This window comes from Silene latifolia, chromosome 9, assembly GCF_048544455.1.
Source record: "Silene latifolia isolate original U9 population chromosome 9, ASM4854445v1, whole genome shotgun sequence".
NCBI classification, from domain to species: Eukaryota; Viridiplantae; Streptophyta; class Magnoliopsida; order Caryophyllales; family Caryophyllaceae; genus Silene; species Silene latifolia.
The window spans coordinates 51061593-51071042 of NC_133534.1; positions in this window are offsets into that span (position 1 = coordinate 51061593).

Consider the following 9450-nt stretch of genomic DNA (forward strand, 5'->3'; position numbering starts at 1 on the left):
TGCTGTAATTAGTCTAATTGGTTGATTCAGACGATGTTGTGATTGTGATTGTGATTGTTTGTCTGTGGTTCTCCAGATGCATTCTCGGCTGAGTGGAGTCACTTGCGGGAGTGGCTTCACGCCCTAGTTTCGCCCTTCGTGGAACCCGCCACGGAAGAGGATGTGCACATTAATGGGACAGGGTTATTGCTCGGTATGATGAGCGAGGCTTAGGTGGGAACGGCTGAGGTCCCCCACTGGCAGGGTTGGTCCAGTGGACAGTCGGTGACGGAGTTGGAGTGGAGTGCCTGATTGTGAGTGATTGGATTGTGTTGTTTTGTTAGTTGTGGCTAGCTTGATTGTGTCTTATCTCAGTACTGACCTTGTGTGGTTGCCTTGTTGTTTTTGTGTCTGCCGTGATCCCCTATGGTGAGCAGTCTGTCTTAGCAGGTGTTGATGTGGTTGCTAGCTGGAGTCCGGGCAGGGATGAGTCGCCACGAGATTTAATAATTATAGCAAGTAGTCTTTGAGTTGTATCTTTTATATCATTAGTTGGATAGATGGCTTGTAAAGTAATTTAATAGTTCTTTTATCGGCACTTGATTATTACTATCCTCGGGCAACCGAGATGGTAACGCCTTTATATGCTAAGGAAGGCCTAGTTAAGGCTCCTCTGTATATGGGGGTGTTACAAAGTGGTATCAGAGCGACGATTTTGGAACCTGTAACAAATGAAAAATTTTCCGCTGCGTAATAATTGATTTGTGCAAGATGATTTACTTATGATTGAATGTGGGAAGTGATAGATTAATTTGTTATGAAGTATAGGCAATTATATGTCATGTGAAAGAATGAATTAATGTTATTTACATGTTTCAAGTTGAATGAACGCAAATGGGTAGTAATGTATAAAGTAAGTTCAGGTACAACATGATGGCATAATTATATCTATGAATGACTCGGCCGCGGGTAAACCGAGTTGGGTAATTATGTAGCGCAGTGTGGCATACACCTTACTAGTAAGGCGATATGTTATGCGTGGGTAATGATAGTAAAACGTGATTGAATGTGATAATTAGTGCCGAATTCCGAGCTTAGTTTGGAATCGACACGCAGTGTTGTTTTGCAGGTATCTTCAAAGTTACTTAGTTCTTCTGACCAAGTACTTAACTACACTTGACCGAGTGCAGGTGCTTACTAGACCGAGTAGACCTCACTTGATCAAGTTAGGAAGCTATGACGTCGGGATGTGGAAATTTCTGCAGACACTCGATGAAATGGCTCCTACTCGATCGAGTAGGGTGGTACTCGATCGAGTACCCTAGGCACTCGATCGAGTAGGTTACTGTGCAGTGAGACACACGGGTTTCTTAAAGCCCCAATTCTTTCCCTTTCTCCTCATTCTTCATCTATACTTCGACAAACCTAAACCTTCATTCCTCTCAAAATCTCTCATACTCTTGGGTTAGTAGTGATTCTTGGGGTTAATTTCCTTGTTTAATTTCGTTCCTTTACTTTATCACTTAATCAAGGTATGATTTCTTCTCTATTTCTATGTTTTTATGCCTTAAACTTGTTGAGGATGGTTATGTAATCTGAAATTTTCGATTTGTATGGATAGATTGTTGCTTTTAATGGTTGAAATATGATTCACATGCCTACTTTTCGTGTTTGTTGGTGATTAAATGCTGTAAATTAGACTAGAAATTTGCAATTAGGGGGCCGAAAATTCTAGGGTTTACAAAATTGAAATCGATTTTGATTGAGTTACATTGATTAGATGATGGAATTAAGTAGTATACATTGTTTGTATCATGTTGGAGAATGAATTTTGATGATTTTCACCTTAAAAAGTTGCCTTAAAATTCCGTCTTAAAAGTGCCTTAAGTGGAAATTCGTGATTTACATGTGGAATTTGGCATTGTATATGAATGCTTAATTAAAGGTTGAACTCCAATATGATAACAATGATGATAAATGATGAAGAACATGTCGAAATAGTCACATTTTGAGAGACCGTCGACAAGCTTACAGGTTAATTTCTTTTTCTAATATTGAAGATGATGGTCATATGTCCTAAATTACTTCTCCGCGAACTTGTATACTCGCCTCACATGTTGTTGGAAATGTTGTAGAGTAGCCTTAGAATCATGCTAGGATATTGGAATTCGTTGAACATGTGTATTCACCATGATAAATTTTTCATAGCCGTGGTTTATGAGTAGTTGTAAACTGAGTTTATACATATCAATTCGAGGAAACTATTGGTGAAATGTGTGTATCTACCTGAGCATTCAAGTTTAAGGGCATGAATTATGTGCTTCAAATATCAAACTGGTTGACGAGTTAGTGAACTTTATTGAGTATATAGAACCCAAATTGCATGAAGTATATGTTTACATGTTTTATACAAAGTTGTTTACATCATGTGCCGAAACAGATGCCGAGACCGACCACGAGGGAACCGTCGAGTAAACGGGGAAGGGCTTCACGGCCCGAACCAGGGGGAGGGTAGTGGACTGTGGTACCCGCGATTTCGGAGTACCCCAATGTTGTTTTTGTCGATTTCAAGCAGAGAGAGCGTTTTGTAGCTTTACAAAAACGCAAAATGAGACCTACGAGGTGTATAGACACTACTTTGTTGGAGGATTTGGAGATAGAGACGGATGTCCGTCACATATTCGAGACCTTGGGTTTTACAGGTTTGTATAGGCTGAGGAAACATACTTATCCTTTCCTCACTTTGGAGTTTATGAGCTCCTTTAGCTATGACCCAGCGGGCCAGACCGTCGAGTTTAGGTTGATGAATACCAGTTTTCTGTTGACTATGGATTTGTTTGCCTCTCACCTCGGGTTGGCCAAGCCTCCCAAGGACTCTATCACCGATATCCCAGCCGAGTGCGGTGTCAGCCGCCTGATGCCTTGTCTGACTGGAAAGCAAGATCCCACCTCGAGCAACATGCTGATTAATGACGTTCAGCATGTTACCTTGAGGGTCTTTCTCCGTTCTCTTTCGAACCTCCTTTATGACGAAAGGATATCGATGGAACCGAATAATCATGAGGTCTTGCTTCGATGTCTTACCTCAACCCGGAGCGGGCCGGGAAAGTGGTCTTTAATGCTCCTTCTATAGTTTTGTCTTTGCCCTTGCCTTGATGGCTTCCCGCCTCCTCCCGTGCACGAGTTGTGGCGCTATCGCCACTCGGTTAGCTGAGAAGCTAACCTCTTTTGAGGCTTCTTCGGAGTACGTGCCCTTATCTACCCCAGTGCCCACCATGGACCGTGACTACTATCTCAATTTGAAGTGGTTGAGGACCTTGGCTGACGGTAGCCTAGCATGGAGGGTGTGGGGCATGAGTTGGATGAAAATTCCAGCTCCTCAGCACCTCCCACCGACGGAGCCCCTAGAGCCGGCGGTAGTGGCTGTGGATGTGGACGATGAGGAGGAGGAGGAGGAGGATGAGGATAGACCCCGCCCCGGTGCGAGACCTATCTCATCGACGACACCATTCTCGAGGTGATGCCGGAGCCGACGAAGGGCGAGAATGCGGGAGTTGCGGTGGTGGAGAGGCCTAGATTGGGGAGAGGACCCCGTCGAGTGAGGGAGAGGGCCTCGGAGACTAGGCCACAGCCGGTAGTGCCACAACAGCAGCAGCATCCTTTCCCGTGCTACCCTTACCTCGACACCCCGGAGACGCGATCCAGCTACTTAGCAGAGCGAGTGTCATCTACCTTGACACTCAGGAACATGCACGAGATGGCGTACACTCAGGGGATAGGGACCGAGGGACCTCACCCAGTTTGGTGGAGTGGAGTTGGGGACTACTCAGGGGTTTTCCATTCCTACGGGGTGGAACAGTCGACGTGGGGGACAGCTCAGTCCTTTGCCTACGGCGGATTGACCCCATGGTATGTGAGCCCGGGAGCAGGAGCAGGAGTTGATGCGGGTGTTGATTCATCGGGTGCAGGTATGCCTGGAGGTGGTGGGGGTGATGATGAGGTGATGGTTGATTAGCAGCAGCAGCAGCAGGAGGAGTGATACTCCTTATTCTTATCTTTGTTTATGGTAGTTGATGTTGGTAGTATTGTTAGATGTTAGTAGTTGTTTTTCTTTTATTGAGACACGGTTTATGAACTTGTATTGTTGGCCATAAGGGCCGGATTTGCTATTTAGACCTTACTGCAGGATGACTGGGAGTCGGGGCATCATCCCGACTCAATTTATGTGACGATCATGTATATATATGTTGGCTTATGACAGGTGGTGTAAGAAACTTGGCCTGTAGGTACTCCATAGAGTACCCCGTACTCTATCGAGTAGCTGCAGGAAAGGAAGAGAGAAAGCATTCTGAACTCAGGATACTCGATCGAGTAGCCAAGACACTCGATCGAGTAGCATGGCACTCGATCGAGTACCCTCACATACTCGATCGAGTAGCACTGTTACAGGAGGTTTTCAACAATTAAAAGTGTGCAATTGTTTTATAATTACAAGTTTGATATTTAACGTGGTTGTTAGTGCTTAATAACATCTGGGAACCGTTAATTTTATATGTTGGAAGTCGTGTTTGAATTTCCTATGTACCTATTTGTAACAAGTAGTGAAGTGGTGATGATTTCTTGTTGTTTTTAATATTCCATATGCCATATTTCCATCTATCCTTTGAGGTTACATCCTTTCTTACATTTGGACATACAATGTTAACATGCTTTATCAACGGCGGCTAGTTATTCCGGTGATTTGTGTATGATTTCTAGATTATCAAGCACATAGTTAGTAAGTAACGTCCATAACAAATAATATAGCTTTTAACTAATGTAATGCTACAAGTAATAGGTAATGTGTCTTAATTGTGATTTTGACGGTGAACTTCGGGGACGAAGTTCCTTTTTAGAGGGGAAGAGTAATGTCGCGAAAGGAAAATGCTGCTTTGAATTGTATTTTGTTTGTTTATAATGTTTTATTGGTATTATGTTTTGCTTTAATTACAAAATTTCCGAAGTATATGTGATTACTTTAGTTCTATAAGTGAATGTGTTGTATATTTCGATGGGCGGTCATGAAGAAATAGTTATGGTGCAATGAATCATAATTGAACCACGTTGTTGAGTAATAGGTGGCATTAGTTGTACAGCATGAAAGTTGATATGAGATATGTTCCGGATTGATAGTCTGATAGTTGTTACCATATGTTGGGTGATCGTGGACTGGGCTTTGCATCGCGAAAGTGATGTTTTATATATATAGAGTAACGGTTGACGGTGATAATGTGCGTATGATAGTAGTAAGAGTCGTTACGAGTAGAGCGTAGACAGTGATGATGATGACATGGGGGGATGGTATTTCTAGGGTGTCATGACTCGAGTGGGAAGAATAGCAGTGTCATGTTTTTCCGTGTCTTATATGTTGGGATAGGTGAGTTGAACTTCGGGGACGAAGTTCTTTTAAGGGGGGAAGACTGTAATACCCGCCCTTTTGGAGATCCTTTGACCAGCGTTGACCGACCTTGGGAGCGAGAATAGTCCTAGAAAGACGCACCAAAGTTATCTTGGGTTACGAGTTGGGAGTGGTACTCGATAGAGTAGAGGCTACTCGATCGAGTAGCTTAGTTACTCGATCGAGTAGGGGGTTACTCGATCGAGTAGGTTGGTACTCGATCGAGTATCGAGTTTACAGCGAGGGTTTTATATCGCGCTTTGTTAAATCCGCAAATCATTTCCGCCTCATTTCTTCCATCCATCAGTCGCCTCTTTCCCTTCCCTTCACCACAAAACCTCCATGGAAGCCCTTTGAAGGTCCTTGTGCCTTAGGAGAGCGTAGCTTGAGTCGGGTAGCGGTCTTTTGCCGGGTTTATCCTTATAGGTATGTCATAATCATCATCAGTTTTCCCCTTGTTGCGGTTAGGCTTTGCTTGATGGTAATAGATAGTTGTTTTGCCCTTATAGGCTTTGCTTGGTTGCTGGTTTTGACATGCGTCGGCGTGGATTGGTTGCGGTTGCGTAAAGGTAGGTTCGCCTACTCAGTTTCTGTAGACAGTCTAGTGTGTCGATCGTTGTATCGTTGTTGTTGTGCTGTAATTAGTCTAATTGGTTGATTCAGACGATGCCGTGATTGTGATTGTGATTGTTTGTCCGTGGTTCTCGAGATGCGTTCTCGGCTGAGTGGAGTCACTTGCGGGAGTGGCTTCACGCCCTAGTTTCGCCCTTCGTGGAACCCGCCACGGAAGGGGATGTGCACATTAATGGGACAGGGTTATTGCTCGGTATGATGAGCGGGGCTTAGGTGGGAACGGCTGCGGTCCCCCACTGGCAGGGCTGGTCCAGTGGACAGTCGGTGACGGAGTTGGAGTGGAGTGCCTGATTGTGAGTGATTGGATTGTGTTGTTTTGTTAGTTGTGGCTAGCTTGATTGTGTCTTATCTCAGTACTGACCTTGTGTGGTTGCCTTGTTGTTTTTGTGTCTGCCGTGATCCCCTATGGTGAGCAGTCTGTCTTAGCAGGTGTTGATGTGGTTGCTAGCTGGAGTCCGGGCAGGGATGAGTCACCACGAGATTTAATAATTATAGCAAGTAGTCTTTGAGTTGTATCTTTTATATCATTAGTTGGATAGATGGCTTGTAAAGTAATTTAATAGTTCTTTTATCGGCACTTGATTATTACTATCCTCGGGCAACCGAGATGGTAACGCCTTTATATGCTAAGGAAGGCCTAGTTAAGGCTCCTCTGTATATGGGGGTGTTACAGATTCGGTTCAATTGAAGAGTCAAGAGAATTTGGATAAATATGATGATATTATGAACCTCAATGTTGAGAGGTTGACTCATCCACCTCTTATTCTTCACCACTCTCCTTGTCTTGAGGACCGTGTGGACATTCCCTCTTCTTATAAAGTTTATGAGATTCCATCCCTCTCTCCTTCTCGCTACTACATTGAAATGGAGGATCCTAGTCACCAAGAGGATCCTAGAAGCACTATCGAGAGGATAGATGACCTGTTTGATCAGTTGAGTGGTGCATCAGTCTTTTCTAAGATTGATTTGAGGCCGGGGTACCATCAGGTGAAGATTAGAGAGGTGGACATACCAAAGACAGCTTTCGCGTCGAGGTATGGCCATTATGAGTATGTGGTGATGCCGTTTGGGTTGTCTAATGCACCGGCAGTGTTTATGGATTTGATGAATATAATCTTCAGACATTTCTTTGACCAGTTTGTAGTGGTATTTATCGATGATATCTTAGTCTATTCTAAGACTAAGGAGGAGCATGAGGAGCATCTGAGGATCATGTTGCAAACTTTGAGGGAGCATGAGTTGTATGCTAAGCTATCCAAGTGTGAGTTCTGGTTAGAGAAAGTTGCTTTTCTGGGGCATGTGATCTCTAAAAATGGGGTAGCTGTGGATCCGGCAAAGATAGAAGGAGTGACAAAGTGGGAAGCACCAAAGAATGTTGCTGAGATCAGGAGTTTTCTGGGTTTAGTTGGGTACTACAGACGGTTCGTGAAAGATTTCTCCAAGATAGCTAGACCTATGACAGCGTTGATGAGGAAAGAGAACAGGTTTCGTTGGGATGAGAGTTGTGAGACGGCGTTCCAAACATTAAAGGAGCGTTTGACCACGGCTCTAGTCTTAGCATTACTGAAGGGAGCGAGAACTTTGAGGTTTATACAGATGCCTCAAAGAATGGGTTGGGATGTGTGTTGATGCAGAATGGTAAAGTGATTGCCTATGCTTCTAGGCAATTGAAGCCTTATGAGGAGAACTACCCTACTCATGATCTGGAGTTGGGCGCGGTGGTGTTTGCTCTCAAGATTTGGAGACATTACCTTTATGGAGCAATCTTTAAGGTATTTTCTGATCACAAGAGTCTCAAGTACATCTTCACTCAAAAGGAGTTGAACATGAGACAGAGGAGGTGGATTGAGTTGATTGGCGATTATGACATGAAAATCATCTACCAAGAAGGGAAGGCCAATGTAGTTGCTGATGCTTTGAGTAGGAAGAGTGTACATTCTCTGTGTACAGCTCTATCTTTGATGAGGCTGAGAGATGAGGTAGCGAGGTTTGGGATACATATGATGCAGAAAGGAGATGCCATGGGTGATATGACAGTACAGCTTGAGTTTTATGATGACATTCGAGGTAAGCAGGCATTGGATCCTAAGATAGTTGAGTGGAGAGCTGGAGTAGAGAAAGGGACAGTGTCCCGATTTTCTATTCATACAGATGGTAGTTTGAGGTTCGATGGTAGGTGGTGTGTCCCTAATGATGAGGAGTTGAAAAAGACTATCATGACAGAGGCACATTGTACCCCATATTCAGTACATCCAGGTGGTGACAAGCTATACAAGAATTTGAAGAAAACGTTTTGGTGGCCTGGGATGAAGAAAGAGACAGCTGAGTTTGTATCCCGTTGTTTGACATGCCGAAGAGTTAAAGGGGAACAACGACGACCACAAGGTAAGATTCAGTCTTTAGAGGTACCTGAGTGGAAGTGGGAATCCATTTCCATGGATTTCATTGTGGGATTGCCAAAGAGTCAACAAGGTAACAACATGATTTGGGTAATAGTGGATCGACTGACCAAGTCAGCTCACTTTGTTCCAATGAAAGATACATGGACTAAGGCACAATTGGCTATGGCCTATCGAAAGAACGTGCTTAAGTTACATGGAGTCCCTAAGGACATAGTGTCTGACAGAGATGCGAGGATTATATCAAGGTTTTGGAAAGAGTTGCAGGAATCGTTGGGAACAACTTTGAAGATGAGTACAACATTTCATCCTGCGACAGACGGGCAGACTGAGAGAACAATCAAGACTCTTGAGGATATGTTGCGAGCTTGTGTGATGGATTTTGGTGGTAGCTGGGAACAGAGGTTGGACTTGATAGATTTTTCTTACAATAACAGCTATCACATTAGTATTGGTATGGCACCGTTTGAGGCTTTGTATGGGAGGAGATGTAGGAGTCCAATCTGTTGGGACGATAGTGCTGAGGCAGTGGTTTTAGGACCAGAGATGGTGCATGAGATGGTGGAACAGATTAAGATGATTAGGGAACGGATGAGAGCAGCTCAGGATAGGCAAAAGAGTTATGCAGATCTACATCGCAGGGACATAAAGTTTCAAGTTGGGGACAAGGTTCTGTTGAAAGTGTCTCCTATGCGGGGGGTTATGAGATTTGGGAAGAAAGGCAAGCTAAGTCAAAATTTTATAGGGCCTTATGAGATCTTAGAGTGAGTTGGGGAAGTTGCATATCGTCTGGCTTTACCAGCTGCGTTAGAAAGAGTGCATAATGTGTTTCATGTATCACAGCTGCGGAAGTATGTGAGTGACCCGTCACATGTGTTAGAGGCAGAGAGCTTAGAGCTAGATGAGTCCTTATCATATCTTGAGGCGCCTAAGCAGATTCTTGACCGAAAGGTTAGAAAGACTAGGAGTGGTGAGACAGTTCTGCTTAAGATCCTTTGGTCT